Source organism: Hydra vulgaris, chromosome 13, assembly GCF_038396675.1.
Source record: "Hydra vulgaris chromosome 13, alternate assembly HydraT2T_AEP".
Lineage (NCBI taxonomy): Eukaryota > Metazoa > Cnidaria > Hydrozoa > Anthoathecata > Hydridae > Hydra > Hydra vulgaris.
The window spans coordinates 39,624,791-39,642,363 of NC_088932.1; the positions used below are offsets into that span (position 1 = coordinate 39,624,791).

The following is a 17,573-nucleotide window of genomic DNA, read 5'->3' on the forward strand; positions in this document are numbered from 1 at the left end:
AATCATAAATATAGAAATGATTACAATCATTTCTATATGTATTCCTTATTTACTTTAACATTTTTTTAGTAAAATGTAGAAAAATAATTCATGGAAAAAAATTATTTTAAGAGCAAACAAAATTAAAAAAACAAAACAAAAAAACAGCAACAACAACAAAAAAAAGCGCACCTTTTCCGCAAAGGTTGACTTTATAAGAATTTATAAAATGGTTTTTTTCTTTCTTTCTTTTTTTTTTTTTTGATATATATTTCATCATCTTAATAATAAATTATTTACAATATTTTTTAGTTAAGATGTGGGAGCAGGCAGCAGACAAAAGAATTTTTCAGAATGCAATAAAATTTAAAATAAAAAAAGTAAACACATAAAATTTAAAGATAAGTAATGATGTAAAGGGTAATACCGCTTTTTAACAAAAGGGAAAAGTTGAAAAATAAAAGAGAATAATATAAAAATTAAAAATAGAATTGAATTTGAGGTAAGTCATAATCAAGTAACCATTTTTTTAAGATACTTTTAAAAGTTTAAATTTAAATTGTAGTCTTACTATTATTTGAGAGAAATGAGTTCGGTAAAGGTAGTTCTCGGTAAGATATTGAGAATTTGGATTGTTCTAACAAAGTTTTTAGTACGGATAATTAAGCAACTTTTACATGTATAACTTCGATAGTTCAGTGGTTTAGTGCGCTGTCAATGGTATCGTTATAAATCTGCCCTTTAAACAAAATACATTTAATTTTTTCAATCTGGCCGTTTCGTACCAAAATAATAAATATAGAAAAAAATGCTTTTAGCTGTTAAAATAAAGTTTTAAAGTTTTGTTAGCTACGCGCTACTTTTGTTTGCCTCCGCAGCAGCACTTTTTGGAGCAGCTGGATGATCTTATAAATCTTTTCTTTATTAAGTTTCGCAACATAATTTTTTTAGGCCATCCGCAGCTTATTTTGACTAATTACCTAAGCACATTAATGACGCTGGTATCTCTATCATGACATATGCGAAACAAATTCTCCCAGTGTTTTGTTATTTTTAGAAGTTTAGGTTTTTTAAAAAATTTCTCTCTTTCGTCTGGGTATTTTTTATATTTTTTTGTCCATTTCATTTTTTATGCTTATTTTTGTTTTTAATATATGTCTATAGTCATATATTAAATTATAGTCCCATTTTAAGTTTCAATAAAAAGTATATATTTTATTGAAACTTAAAATGAAAAGATTACGACGACGTATTGTCAACTTCATCTTCTTTGAGTCCATTTAATTCTTTATATAATAAACAATTTCAAATTTTATATACAAAAATGCAAACTATAGACATGTATCTTTAGCATCTCTAGATTGTAAAGTCATGGAAAAGATAATTAAAGATAAAATGATGAAATACTTAGAACGAAAATCTTGAGAGCAATAAAAAGCGATAATGATATTATTAAACGTCAACAAGATATAGGCTTATTTATAAAATGGTCAAATGAGTGTTTGATAAAATTCAACCAGAAAAAATGTAAGATTATGATAATAGGAAATAACCAGCACAAAGTTTTAAAAAATAATACAGCTTTAGTCTACACAAGCATGGAAAAGGATTTAGGATTGTACATTTCAGATGATTTGGAATGGAAACACCATGTAAATAAAGCAGTAAATATAGCAAATCAAAAACTAGGTCAGATCGAATACACTTTTAAATATTTAGATGAAAAAAATGATAAAGCTCTTGTTTATAGCCTTAGTACGTCCACATTTGGAATACGCAGCCCCCAACTGGAATTCTTAGTGACAGTATGATAAAGATAAGCTAGAGAGTGTCCAACAAAATTTTCTAGAGAAAAATAAGAACAAGGAAAAGAGATAGACTTCCAACTCCAACACCAACATCTAAGCAGCCTTTGAAAGCTAAATTTTCCAAAAAATATACATGGAAAACAAAAGCTTCTAAAGTTAAAAGTTTGAAAGGGTGCAGTTATAAAATGAAATTAAAATAGTTTGATTTACTATCTAAACTTGATATATAGTTTGATAAACTTAATCTAAAGTCTCGATTATAAGTTTGATGAATACATGTTGCACGTTTATCCGATATGTGAGCGGTAACAGGAGGTTCATTGAGTTCACATTTTCAGTTGGGTCAATGTAATATTTTGCTTCAAAACTGATTTCTGGTTTGGAGAGCTTTCAAACTTTTTTTGTTTTTATAGACCTCGTTTTTATTATTTGTTGTATGCTAAATTATTTGTTGTATGTTAATTTTTCTCCTATGTGAGCTAGTATCCGATATTATTGCAAGAAGCCTGTTTTCCGGAAGTGCACAAAAAAAGAATTCCTTTGTATCACTGGATCAATGATGATTATGTTTTTATGTCCCATCTGGCATACCTGGATTAACTAATGGTTTGCTATAAATTTGGCTGATAAATAATGGATTACATCTTATATTAAGCCACATTTTGCAGTAAACATTAATAATGAACTCAAGAATTTCTTTCAGCCAGCGTGATTGTTCGCTACATTCAACATCATACCACAAAATTCTAATTGCAGTGGTCACTTACCTGGCATGGTTAAATTTTTCAGGATTTTGGTTTGCCAAACTGGATGGGTAACTAACTGTAAATACATATTTACTTGATATATGCAGTGCATATATCAAGTAAATATTTTTGGTTAGAACTAAAAGATTTTTTGTTCTTATCATTTTGAGCAATGTGACAGTGACAGGAACGTAACTAACTGTTGTTAAAGAACCACAAAGTATTTCTTCTGATTAGTGTCATGCTCTTCTTCGGTAGTTTTTTGTATTGTTTTATCAATTACTTTAGATTGGTCTCCTTTTGAAAATATGTACCTATTTTCAAGCGCTACTCATGCTATAAATGGAGCCCCTCTGCTTGAAAAATCTACTCTGGGGCAGGCTTGTAATAAAACTAGTAATAGTGATCTTATCATTTCAGACTTATCTTTTCTATTTTGTTTGTGGTCTTCAGCTGTGTCTAAATAATCAGCATCTAAGCCTGAGCCTAAGTTTGAGTCTTGGCCTAAGTCTAAGTCAAAGTCTAAGTCTGAGTCTGAGCCCAAGCCAGTATTCCAAATAAAAGTGTCATTAGAGTCAGAATGTGGAGAGGGAGAATAAAATCTTTCTGAATTATAAAAGCCGCTTAATGATATTGCTTGAGCTTCAATTCCTGTAATAATATGCGCCATGTCGATGGGTTATACTTTTCACTGTTTTTTTTTTGCTCCTTTGCACCGCAACTTCAAAGTAGTTTTTATATGGAGACCAATAATACCGAGACTATCCATTATAATCAAGACCACCCTTATACATATTACGCACAAATCTCTAATCGTTTAGAAAATCGTGTTCTCTTGTACCTTTTTTACTTTTTTACAAACGCATTAAAAAAATTTACAACTCTAGCATGCTTCAACATCAAAGTATTTTTTGCATAATTTTTGAAATGTTATTATTACTTCGATTTGCATTTATGTTTTGCTGTGTTAACGGACTTCATAATATTTTATACTTTTGACTGTAATCAAGAAACATCTTAAAAATGCGTTTATGAAATACAGAAGGAATTGATGCTTTTCTCCACAAACCTAATTTGCTCGCTAGGTTTTTAGATATTTTTTTCAAAAAAGGTTGTTTTTCCACCACTTTCCACTCCCATTTTATGCATTGAGAATAGATAACTTAGTATGACATGTTTGCATCAGGGGCGGATCCTTGATTTTATAGAGGTTTATCTAAAATTTCTTGAATTACTTCATAATTGCAACTATTTAAGTCAGTTAGTCTACATCAAAAAAAAGTTCGATAATTAAGTAATAGAATCGCTGCCAGACAGTTTTTTCTTTATCTGAGCGTCGGTATAAGAATGATAAATTAAAGGCTTGAACAGCTTCTGCGGCCTTAACCTGATTTTGATTACACTTTTGGTACATCTATATTTTTCATTTAATTTTAATGGATTCTTATAAAACAACTAAGGCTAAAATACAAAATTTGCCTCGGCCATTCGTAAGTTAGACATACAACATTTCTAACTTACTTAACGAAGTGCACTAATTAGGAGGTAAGTCATAGGACTTATACACCATGTGTTAGTTGTAATGCTGCTTAAGGTTTTTTTTTCTCTTATAACTTTTTTATACAACACTTGATAAAATAAAATGTGAGCATTTAAGTGGGAGTGTAAAGTTTCTCTTAAATTTTGTTAACTATAGTTAACAAAATTTTAGTGAGTCCAAATCCAACTAAACTTAAAGTTGATTAAATATTCTTAATCTAGTTAAATAGAATATAAAAATGATTAATCAAGCATTTTAAAATATTATAGAACAAGTTTAACGAAATTATTAATTTAAAAATAAGCCGTGTAAAAGACGGTTTTAAATTTTTCTTTGATTTTGGAAAATTTGACTGCAATAAATACTGCAGTTAAAGGATTTGAAAAAAAGTTTAATTTGTAATAAGTTTATAAAATTTAACAAAATTACTAATTCAAATTTTGAAATTTTTTTAGTCATAAGTATTATGAGAGTATAAAGCTGAAAGAAATTTTCAACAGTTAACATCTCTGACCAAGTAACTAGTTCGCCAACTTCAAACATTTTTTTGATGCGCTAGTTAATCTCCAATACATTTTTTGAGCAGTCGTGGTGCAGTGGTTAGAGTTCTAGCTCAGAACCAAAAGGTTCGTGATTCGATGCCAGCTCTGGCCTAATAAGCAATAATGGTAAGGAAGGAGGCGTGAACTTCCTGGTTAAATGCTCCTACGCGGTGCTCTGCGTTAAGACCAATAGATCTTCTTATAGAAGTTAAGACCAATAGATTCTTCAATAGATCAAAAAATCAACTCCTTAATCATTTAACTCCATGGAACATATTGTGAAATAACCTTTTCATAAAATAGATTTATCTTGTTTAAATCACCTTAAAATATTGCATAGTGACATTGTTTAAATCACTTAGGAACATATTATAGATTCATTTTATTAAAACCACCTTAAAAAACTTCGTGGAATCACTTTGTTTAAATGACGTTAAAAGATATTGTGTGAAACATTGTACCAATCATCTTGGAACTTATCGCAGAATCGCCTTGTTCACATCACCTTACAACATATCGTGGAACCATCTTGTTCAAACCACTTTGAAACACAGAGAAAATTTTAAAAAACTTATTGGCTCTATGCGATCAAGTTATGTTCTCACTTAATAAATTTGATTTAATATAATTTTGCATTATTTAAATTATTATTTCATTTTATTTTAATGTATTATTTGCAACATTAAAAATGAGTTAATGATTACACTCTCTGCTTATCATCAAATCTACAATTATTTTGTATACATTTATATATCTTTATATTTAAAACAATTACAAATAAATTCAGTTCAAATAATCAGCTTTGTTATAACAATCCAGAAGTACTGTATAAAAATACATAAAAATGTACAAAGCATATTTAGCATTTTATAAACACTTATTAAAAACTCTAACCAATGGTGCTATTAATATGTTTATGCAAATGTCTAAATCACTTTAGACATTTGCAACAAATCCCAACTTTGAGTTCTTTAACGTTTCCTATAAGATTGATTATTCCTCCGGTTATATTCAACTTTGCGTATTTTCTTGTTTCATATGTTGTTTCACATATTACTGCACTATTTGATTTGCAATTTATTGACATGACAAACTCTGCGGATTTAAAATAGTCAACCTTGTTTGAATTCAACTTCATTACAACCTCGTAAGTGCCGGCTTCATTTGTTATGATGTTTATCGTGTTGGAGCACATGTACTTTGAAGTGTCTTGATTAAGTTGAGATGATCTTTTATTTCGTTTTTCATTGCTCGTTTCCTGTTTTATGTTTATCATGTTCGTTAAAAGTTCTTCAACTTTGTCATACAAATTTTGAAGGTTTGTTTTATTAGCAGTAAAGTCACTGTGCGACATTGAGATAATATGTGTGAGCTGATATTTATTCTTGCTACTTTCGTTGAGCTCTGATAACCATGCAACAAAAAGGCGATTGAAAAAAACAATTGAAAGTATAAGTTTTGTACTCTAAGGGAAAAGTAATATCATACATACATAGATATCCTAAAACTTCAATTAGGAAAAATACAAGTAAATCAAATTGACAATTATTGGTTGACAATATTTTGCGGAATTTTGAAACATGTAAAATGGCAAGGAGAACTGATTTCAAGTAAGTAACAATTTAGAAGACATGTTTATAACACACATACATACGTACACCAATTCATAACATGTTACCTTCATTTTGTTGTTTTTGTTGTTGCTGTTAGTCACCAAAATAACACTTTTTTTTCCGTTTGAGATTTTTAAACTCATTGTACAAGAATATATAATACAACATATTTAAAGTTTTTCAATATTCTGTTAGAGCTACAACCTTGTTTTCTTAATGCTGCAATACTTTCTTCAGCTGGCAGTACTTTCATAAAACAGCGTCAGACTTTCTACAGTTTGTCTGCAGAAACTTATTTTACTGGTAAGAACAAAAAACATTGAAACACGAGAAACCAATGTAACTTTGTAAAGTTGATTTAAAGAAACATAATATTTATTTTGACGTAATATTCAAAATGTAATGTAACATTCAAAATAGTTTATCTATTTATAATGCATTGTTTTTATAAACTCTTTATTTTTTTATATCTTTTTATATATTCAAATGGCATAAATACGATACATGGAGTTGTAAAAAATTATTTGAATTAGCCATTGCAGACACCCCTAGAATTTGTTTTGCGGAGTCGGTGAATTGAAAAACTTATTTCATAAGTTGTAAAATAATTTTATTTTAACTTTTTTATTTTGTCGCTGGTTTTGCGTATTTTATAAAGAAATGGCTAACCCATTTTGCATTATCTATGCAATTTTTATTACCCATACAATTTTGATTTTAATAAGTATCTTAAATGAGAAACAAAAATATGGCTTAATTAAAAAAAGTTGTTTAGAATCAAAATGAAACAAAGAATATTTATAAATATATATGTTTTGTATTAATGATTCTCCTGTTTTATAAAACTTGAAATTTTCATTTACAAAATGATGGATTTAATGCTTTAAAGTTAAAATTATAAATACTGCAGCCAAAGGCGATTTTACGGGTGTGTGTGGGTGGGTGCAAAACCCTAACCGGAAAAAAAAGATTTTACAGTTATAGGTTTTTTGAGGAACATGGTCGGATATTTGACATATTTCAATCGGGTCAATTTAGTTCTGCCGCCTTCAACTAGCAAAACCCGCAAGTTAAAAGACAATTAGCTTTTATTAAATTAAATAATATTTTTTGATTGAAGGGTAGAGTGGGGCATATAGGGACACTTAAGAAACAAATGCTTGTTGCAGATAAACTAATCATAGTTATCTATTTTTTATAAGTTTCCTAAAATTCTCTGATAGAAGAAAACAAAAAAAATAAAAAAAAATTTCTAAAAATAAGCTACGATAATCAAAGGAACAGAACTCTAGACTAGCAAAAATTTTACATTTTGTAAGTGTGTGGTACCTTGTAAGTGTGTGGTACCTTGTAAGTGTGTGGTACCTTGTAAGTGGGTGGTACCTTGTAAGTGGGTGGGGCAAAATGGGACAGTTTAAAAGAAGCAGTTATTCGTTAATTGTAAAGCTTTAAAATTTATAAAAAATGAAGGCATTTTATCATTTAAACATGTTCAGACATTAAATTCTCAAAATAATAACAAACCCATACAAACTACACGCCCATACACCCATGCACCACAAAAAAAGAAATAACTAAAATAAAAAAAACTTTTTATGTTTTAATATAAAATACTCTTAAACAAACAAACTTAAGAAATTTTTCTAAAAATTAAGTAGGGCAAAACTAGTATATATTATTAAAAAGGTAACTAATACTAAATTTAAAATTAAACATTATGCATCACATAAATCACACAAAAAATATCCTGAAACTATTAGGCAACACTTTTGATGCGCTGACTTTTAAGCAAAATGGGTTAAAATATATAAACTTAAAATTCTGCTTTTCTTTATATATTTACAAATACCTTTAATAATTTAAAAATCAGACTTTTAGCTTTAATTACTTTTAGGCATTATAAAACAGAGGTGACAAATGTTGCATTATTCTTTGAAATATGAAAACATACTTTTAGCTTTACGAGATTAAAAAATTTATAAAGTTTTATGTAAAGCTTTTGTGCATTCAAATCAATAAATTTTTTTTGAAATGAATCAAAAAACGAATTTTAAAGTTAACTACTTGTTTTCAACCTTCAATAAGTGTTCAGACGATTGCTTGGAAATATATTATATAACTTAAAAGTTGTCTGAAAATTTTTCTTAAATTAACTTTTCATCTTTGTTTATAAACAACGTCATTTCATACTAAATTTGATAACTGTGAAGCAAAATTTTCATTGAATAGTTTAAAATTTCTTAACTTCGATTCTAAACATGCTAAAGAGTATACAAATATAGTATATATCATTAACTTTTATTATTTTGTACCGCAAAATTAATCCCATTTAACAAATCCTTTTTATTACATCAAAAAATTTGCAACTTTTCCAGAGCATTAATTGCGTTGAGTACCAATGTTATTTTAGGAGCACTAAATATTGTCAATATGGCAATCACAAAATTTATAAAAATAGAGTTTACTTGATTGTTAAAGATACAATATTGAAATGACATTAAAAATGGCACCTGTGACTCCTATTTTAAAAAACTAAAATCTTGCAATTTTCGTCCGATGCATCTTCTTACAATTATTAGTAAGGTTTTTTAGTCTTTAGCTAACAGACTTCTGATATCTTCATTTAGGTTTAACAGCTTACAATCAAAGAAAATTATTAATAAGTATGGTCTGTTACTATTTTACTGTTGATGTGCAAACGCCAATAGTAGAAAAGTTCGGATATTTGTTAGAAGCAGTGAAATAAAGGCAATTGTTTCTAGCATATTAAGGTGGCAAAAATTTTAAATAATTTTTTCCCATAACACCGCTTTTTTTATTCCGTTGCTATTCATGCTCAAAAAGAAATTATACCATAAAATACCTAATGTGATGATTGCAAATTTAAAACTAATATTTTGTTAAAGAACTGATGTTTTCGGTGTATTTAGCTACTTTTTTAGCTGTAGAACCTGTTTTCTGTATCACTTAAATATTTATCCTATCAGTCATTCGCAAAGACTCCAATATTTAAGTGCTTGGCTTAGACATATACTTAAGTTCACCTAATTATCTACAATCTAGGTTTGAATTCTCAAACAATACTTTTATGTGCTTTCACGTAGCACTTCTTGCCTCACTCACCTTTCTCTTTTTTTCTTTTCCCCTCAGTCAACAATGTTTTTATTGATAATTTTAATGTCAATCATACCAATTGGCTTGGCTCTAACAAGCACTAAAGCTTATAATTTCTGAATCTCTTACTCCGATAGTTTGCTTTGTGATTCGTAATATTGACAACCCTAATCACTTACCTTGACACTTTGATTTGTGTCTTTTTTCTGACCTTAGCTTGTGTTTAATTTATCCTTGTTTTTCTTTTGGAGGTTTCAACCATGCAATGATTTTTATAAATCTTTTATCTTGTACTTCTTTTTTGGACTCTATCATTGCACTATTTACTTCAACCCTAAGCCTAAGCAGAACTTTTTTTCGTGATTTTACTGATGCATTTTGTCTCTCCACTGATAAATGCACCTCCTACATAACCTCCTGGGTCGGCAGGTATGGAAGATTTTACTCCTTCTTGCCGGTTTCAAATCAAGTCTCATTCTGCTCCTTGGATTTTACCATCTTGTGCAGCTGCTATACCTAACGTCTTTTTATCATTGCAAGAAGTCAATATAAAAAGTTACTATTTAGTGTTAAGCATCCTTATTCTTAGTTTACTAAATCTCGTGTCTTATTTCAGAAGATGGATCAGAGACTTTGAAAATCTTTAATAGTGTGATTAACAAAAAAAGTAAATTGAACATTATATCTATAATTCATTGGTCTGATCTTATTATCTTTATTATAGAATAAGGCCAAACTGTTTTAAAAAGATTTCACAATGAAAACTTACATCTATTCCATTGCAAATTTAGCAAGGTTGCCTCTCTTTATTATGTTTGCTACTTTTTTTTTTCTGATTTAAATCTCTTCCTCAATAAATTTTTAAACCTTCCTTATTTCTTTCTTCTTTTTAACTGAGGAAGACTTTACTATATTGCCCGACCTCAAGGTATTTGATTACTACATATGATTACCAACAACAACAACAAAAAAAAGGTCTTCAAAAATCGATTGACTTAATATTATTATATATTTTTATTATTACAAATATGCGTTTTAGGAGTAAGAAGAGCAGCTAAGATATCTGAAGTATTTTAATCCTACTTTTTTTTTCAATTGTTTTCCATTCCAGATAGAACAGAAGCAAAACAGATAAAAACAGATTAAAAAATGAACAACTAGAAGAAATTTTGTTGATTTAAAACTTGCTAATAGCAAAACGAGAGTTTTGAAAATGTTATATAAATGCGGGAGGGAGATAAATTGCTCTTTTAAATTGGGGAGACTTAGATTTCCACACTTATTAAATTCTATTGAGCTTCTTGAATGGGGCAAATATCAAACAAATAAAATAAGTGAGATAAATACCTTTGTTTTTGAAATCCATTATTTCTAATTTATTTTTTTTATTTTGTCTTTTTTTTTCAACAATAACAAAAAGTACAGAAAATAACAGTTTTCAATGATAGCTTACAACTGTTTGATGTCACTTACAATCATTTCCAAAGGAACTTTTCTGAAACTTTTTTATCCTTTTATTGGACCATAAAATCGAAAAAATTATTATTAAGCAAAACATAACAAAAATCAACTAATGAAAGGAGACAAGGAAAGGAGACAAACATACTTCCACTATTTTAATTTTAGTCTGACTAATAGTTTTTATTTTTTTTGTCAGTAAAACCAAACTATTAACTGGAAGTTAGCAAATAAGTTCAAAATAAGTAAAAAACTTATGTTTAACTGCTTTTATTAGTTTACAACATGTGCATGGCGTTCCTTCGAGTGTTTCATGGAGGCTAAGATACAGAGAGCAACTGTTACATAGAAGATTCATAGATAGGGTATGCTAGAGAGTAAAAAAAAAAAAAAAACGATATGCAAGATAGAGTCCGCATTATTTTAAATTATGAACTATGGTAAAATAAAAATTATTCACTTCATTCGAGAAATTATAATGTGCAAAATTAATATAAGTTAAAAAATCTTTTTAAAATTGAAAAAAAATTCAGATTTTTTATTATTTATGTTCCGCTATAAATCAATTAGCAGACACCCCAAATCAAACTTCTCCTTAAATCTATCTATCGTAAATCAACATTCTCCTCAAAAATTTACCCATTGTAATTTAACCTCCCCCTCCAAAATCTACCTATTGTAAATCAATCTCCTCCTTAAAAATCTAACCATCGTAAGTCAACCTCCACCTCAAAAATCTACCCATTGTGAATCAACCTCTACCTCAAAAATCCAACCATTGTAAATCATCCCCCATCTCAAAAATCTATCCATCGTAAATGAAAAAATATTTAAATATTTACAACATATAGATTTTCTGTATTTTATTGGTAGGGAAGAGTGGGGCAACATGACACACTTTTGTTTTTGCTTCGAAACAATTTTTATAATAAATAAATTTACACTTACAAAATTAAAATTATAAATTACCAAAATTTAAGAGTTTAAACTTGTGAGACTATATATATATATATATATATATATATATATATATATATATATATATATATATATGTATATATATATATATATATCTGTATATATATAATAGTATTTATATATATGTATATAAATATATATATATATATATTTATATTTATACATATATATAAATATATATGTATATATATATATATATATATATATATTTATATATATATATATATATATATATATATATATACATATATATATATATATATATATACATATATATATATACATATATATGTACATATATATTTCAGTTGTATATAATACCAACTGTATGTAGCTTTTGTCATTATAGCTATTAACATATGTCGAGTTTTTTGTACGTTCGTCAAGTAACAAATATTATTAAACAAACGTGTTAGGATTTACAGTCAAAATTAATATTATTTTTTGTAGTTTGTTTATGATACTAAGTTAAAAACTTTTATTTAAAAAAAGATTTTTTGTGTTTGTACTGAAGTAAAAATAATAATAAAGGCAGATAATCTTTTGATTTTTTTGAATCAAAATAAAATCTCAATAAATTTTATTAAATATTTTTTCAGCAACTAGAGTAGGCTAAAAAAGATTTTGGCAGCGTCTACGACGACCAACTCAAAAAAAGTTTCACAGCTCTAGTTGACATATTTATGCGATTGTATTATATAAAAATGATTAAAAAATAACATACGATTATATTTACATAAAATATTTTGAACTTGTTTTACTACGTAGACATTGCGTCAAAATAAATATTCTGTTTCTTTAAGTTCAGTTTACTTAAAAATATCGCATCAATCTCTCATGTTTCAATGTTTTTTGTTCTTAACAGAAAAAATTAGTTTCTGCATACAAACTGTTGAAAGTCTGACACTGCTTTATGAAAGTATTGCCAGCTGAAGAAAGTACTGTGGCATTAAAGAAACAAGCTTGTAGCTCTAACAGCATATTGAATAACCTTAAATATGTTGCACTACATATTCTTGTATAATGAGTTTAAAATTCTCAAACTGAAAAAAAAGTTTTACTTTGGTGAATAGCAGAAATAACAACAAACAAAATAATGAAGGTAACATGTTATGTATTAGTTTACGTGTGTATGTGTATTAGACACTTGTTTTTCACAATTGTTACTTTTCACGTGTTTAAAAATCTGGCAAATAAAAGACAACAAATAATTAGCACTTTGGTTGTATTAGCTTGTATTTTGACTTTATAATTGAAGTTTTATGATATCTATAAATGCATGTTATTTCTTTTCCTTTAGAATACAAAACTTGTGATATCAATTGTTTTTTTCAATCATCTTTTTGTTGCATGGTTATTTGAACTCAACGAAAGTAGCAAGAGTAGTTATCAATTCACACATGTTATCTCGATGTCGCACAATGACCTTACTGCGAACAAAACAAATCTGAAAAATTTGTATGACAAAATTGAAGAACTTTTAACGAACACGATAAGCATAAAACAGGAAACGAGCAACGAAAATCGAAATAAAAGATCTTTTCAAATTAATAAGGGCACATCAAAGCAAATGTGCTCTGAAATAAATAACATCATAACAAATGGTAAAGATACTTACGAGGTTGTAATGAAGTTCAATTCAAACAAAGTTGACTATTTTAAATCTGCAATGTCTGTTATGTCAATGAATTGCGAATCAAAGAGTGGAGTGACATGTGAAACAATATATGAAACGAGAAAATACGCAAAGTTGAATATAACCGAAGGAATAATCAATCTTATAGGAAACGTTAAAGAACTCAAAGTTGGGATTTGCTGCAAATGTTTAAAGGGGTTTTAACATACCTTAAAGACATTTTTTCATTTTTACGATTTATATTTTATATATTGATTATTTCAATTATGTTTTTAATCTTCAATAGTAATATAAGGTTATAATTGTACTAACTAAATTATTGATTGCTTTTACTTTTTTTTAAATCTTGAAACATATAATATGTTAGTAACTATAGGTTGTTATAAGATAACTTATCATTTCAACTTAAGTTGTTTTGCAGGCCTGGATTAGTTATTTAGCAAACAAGACACGTTTCTAGGACTTCCCAAGCGTTCGGGGGCACCAAAAGTTCTGAAGAAAAGTGTGTATATTGTCCCGGTAGTTGCTTGTAACTAAGATGAGATTAGCAAATTGCAAAACGTAATATTGAATCCCACATTATTCATTCCTTTCCATATATTTCTTTGCACTATCAACAACACAACTTCTGCTGAATACATTTAACTCTCTGCGTCACGAATGGTTTGATTCTTACCCTTAGTGTTTCTGCTTTTATATTCAACTATTTTATTTATAGCTTTTAAATTTTTTTAAAAGAGTTTCAACTTTTTTTATGTAAACTTTCTTGTAAATTTTGCGAAAATTTTCGTACTGATTCCTCACTTAGTTAGCTTTCACAACAAAAACTTATTTGACAAAGCTTAATGGTTACACTTTTTACTTTCGCTCTTGTTTTCTTCCAAGTCATTAATTCTAAAATACCTACATATATATACAAAAAAAAGGCCACATATATATACCCAGACGTTTATTGTTAGTTCATTAAGGGGCAACTGACCTCAAATTTCAAAACTACACATATAAGTAACTTTCTCTTTAGTCACATAGGAAATATTATACTGACATTAAAAATACCAAAAAACACATAAAATGGTAGCTCGTTGCTATTATAACCAAAAATAATAGCTAAAAATACCACAAAAATTGTGTTTACCACGTAAAAAAATAAAGACTTGTGAGTAAAGAAGTGTCAATGAAGTTTTGCAGAACTGTTCTAAATATCTAAATTTGTGATATAAACGAAGCAGATTTTTGAATAAATATTTTTTTTCCATAAAAGGCTACAGACAAATTAGGTTTTTTAAAAAAAGGTCAATATGCAAAGAAAAAAACTTAATAACTCAAAATCTTAAGTCATATTAGAAATTCTACTTCGACCATATCATAAATATTGGCAAAATGAACAATCCCTGAAAAATTCATCTTTATAGCATGTATAATTTTCAAGATTTTTTTACCGGCGTGTTTAAAAAGCAAATTCTCAGAAAACGCAAAACAAAAAATAAAATTATAAACTATTCTTCATTTCATAAATATATCTTTAAAAAAAATTACTTTTTAAAAGAATATTTTAAAAACTACCAGATTCATAATATTCCTTGGACTTTTCTATTGACTTTTGGTGATCATTCTTTGACAATCGTTGACATCGTTACAACTTTCGTTTAAAATGATGATAGATTTTAAATGATGATAGATTTATTCGTTTTTTGTTTATGAGTCTGCAACCAGCTTAAGTAAAATGTCTTGGTTTCATATTTAGTTTTTCATAAATTAAAATAACAGACTTCATATCAATGTTATAATTTGCAACAGCATCGTACACTCTGAACTCTAAACTGGCTTAAACAACATAATTACTTTTTGGTAATCTTTCCCATATCAAATTATTAAAACTCTCATTACAATTCTGGGTTTTTTCATGAAGACACTTTACTAATTCAGAATCTTTACTTAAATCAGCATATATTAGCTTAATTTTGTGAATAATATCAACAGGAATTCCTGGTCCAGGTTTGTATACGGAAGAAGACTTAGCTTTATCAATGTTGAAATTGCAACAACTATCGCTTCCAGTAGGGTTTAGGCATATTCATAAGCTGAGTAAATTTTTCAATTCCAGTATGACCATGTCCTAATACTCTCATTACATATATTGTCCCGTTGTTTATATCAAACCCTTTATCACAATTATTTGATGTATAAAATTTTTGTATTTAATCTCAAAATTGTGTAATACACTTCAAATATAGCAACGATGCTAGACCTTTCTTTTTTTCATGGTGATCACTTAGGTACAGTGCACAGTTTTTACATTGAGGACACATTAACAATGAAAGAACTATAGATAAAATTTCATTATCTATAATTCTGTAATCACTAATTATTTTAATGTTTTTACTTGGTACATTTGTAATGAATTTAACTTTCTTAGCAGATGCACCTAAAATATTACTGTCATTTAACTCACACCCACTTACATTATATGCATTTTTATTTTTCTACACATTAAATACTCTTCTTTTTTTGTGGTAATTTGTTCTCTGCTTTACTCTATCATTCATTTTTGTGCTTCTAATAACATCCAAAACATCCAGAGGATTTTATCATATTTTATTGTTTCTGCTGTTGGATAAATTAGCTTTGATAACTTGATAAAATCGCAATTGTAAATGGCCTATGTTTGAACATAATAAGGAACAGAATATTATTTAGCAAAGAAGATTTAACAATGCGTTGCTATGCAATGCGTTGCTATGCAAATATTTTTCACTTGGGTTCAAAAAAACATAAATTAAACAAAAAGTTATAAAGAAATCTATAGTTTTTTGCAAGTTCAAAATCTACATAAAATTTTGTTCAACATTTATTAGAAAAAAAAAATCCAATTTTTGAAATAATTTGAGGGTGGTTGCCCTTTAAGTTATAAGTTAGCGTTGAGCTTTGAATGTGCTTTGATCGATTTTGGCAAAACAATTATTAATAGGTGCCCAAATAAATTTCTTAGTCTTATTCTGCATAACTTTCTAAAATTTATGTAACTAAGTTGGAAAATTATACCTCAGCACACAAACTTATACTATATATTCAATTTTCATTTACTTTTTTTTAAATTGAAGCGTGTTCAGCTTAGTGGTGCACAAAAAAGTAAACTATCTATAACCAACAATAAAAAATAGAAATTTACAAAGTTACAATCAAAAGTAATATAACAAATATAAACAAGCTATCTGAAAGAAGATCGCAAAAGATCTGGTCGTAAGAACCTCAAACGTGTAAACAAGCTTAAATAAATTTGTAAAAGAAAATAAGTAAAAATAAATTTAATATAAACGTAAAAAAGTATATAAAAAGTAAAATAACTGTAATAAAAAAAGATGCATTGATTAACTGGTACTATTTATAATAACCCAATATATTGTTATATAAATAAATGAGGTTTTAAGTTTTTTTTTTTTTGTGCAAAGACATAGGTGCGATCGGTACGGCAAAAAACATAGGGAGAGCAAAATCAAAATTCGGCAAAATAGCCTTATTCCAAAGTTAGTAAGCCCAATAGGCAATACAAAATTGTTAAAAACTTTTCATAGAAAGATTCATTTAAAAAATTAATATTTCTCAAAAATGTATTACGGTAGCGTTCTAAAGTTTAAAGACAATCACATATTTCGCTATAAATTTTGAACGACACATTCAATATCCTTGAAATTTTTACTGAATATAGCTAATAATATTTTTTATCTGAAAATAAAAATATTTTTTCATAACAACATTTAATTTAGTAATCAAAAAAAAGATCACAGTTTTTCTGCGGTTCAAAAGTTTAAGGGCACTTGTAGTTTTATTAACGGAGCGACAATTTGTTTATGTTTTGTGCAATATTTTAATTAACTTTTTATAAAAAATTAATTAAAATATTGCATATATATGCATATTGAATTTAATTTTATTAATGTTTCTCAATTCAAATGGGAAAAAAAAGAAATTAGTTCTTTTGTAATAAAATTAATCTTGAAATCAGTCGAATCAAAAACATCTTATTGTCAAGTTGCAAATCCATTGGGTGATTTCAAGACTGCATTAGGACAGCTTGTTCAACAATGTAAAGCTCAAGGAATAACCAAGTACCAAAAGCGAACAGATCGACCCAAAATTTTTCATAAAAAAGTAGAAAAAA

General features: G+C 27.6%; 2 long non-coding RNA genes across 2 annotated transcripts; one reads left to right on the forward strand and one right to left on the reverse strand.

The window, feature by feature from the left end:
- Positions 1-5,349: 5,349 nt before the first annotated feature.
- On the reverse strand, positions 5,350-6,551 carry LOC124815727 (uncharacterized). The gene is made up of 2 exons (XR_010643335.1): positions 6,294-6,551; positions 5,350-6,080 (listed from the first exon to the last, which is right to left on the reverse strand). It is a non-coding gene; the product is annotated as an uncharacterized LOC124815727 (long non-coding RNA).
- Positions 6,552-12,631: 6,080 nt separating this feature from the next.
- Positions 12,632-13,730, forward strand: LOC136089201 (uncharacterized). Its single transcript, XR_010642849.1, has 2 exons — positions 12,632-12,880; positions 13,079-13,730. It is a non-coding gene; the product is annotated as an uncharacterized LOC136089201 (long non-coding RNA).
- Positions 13,731-17,573: the final 3,843 nt, after the last annotated feature.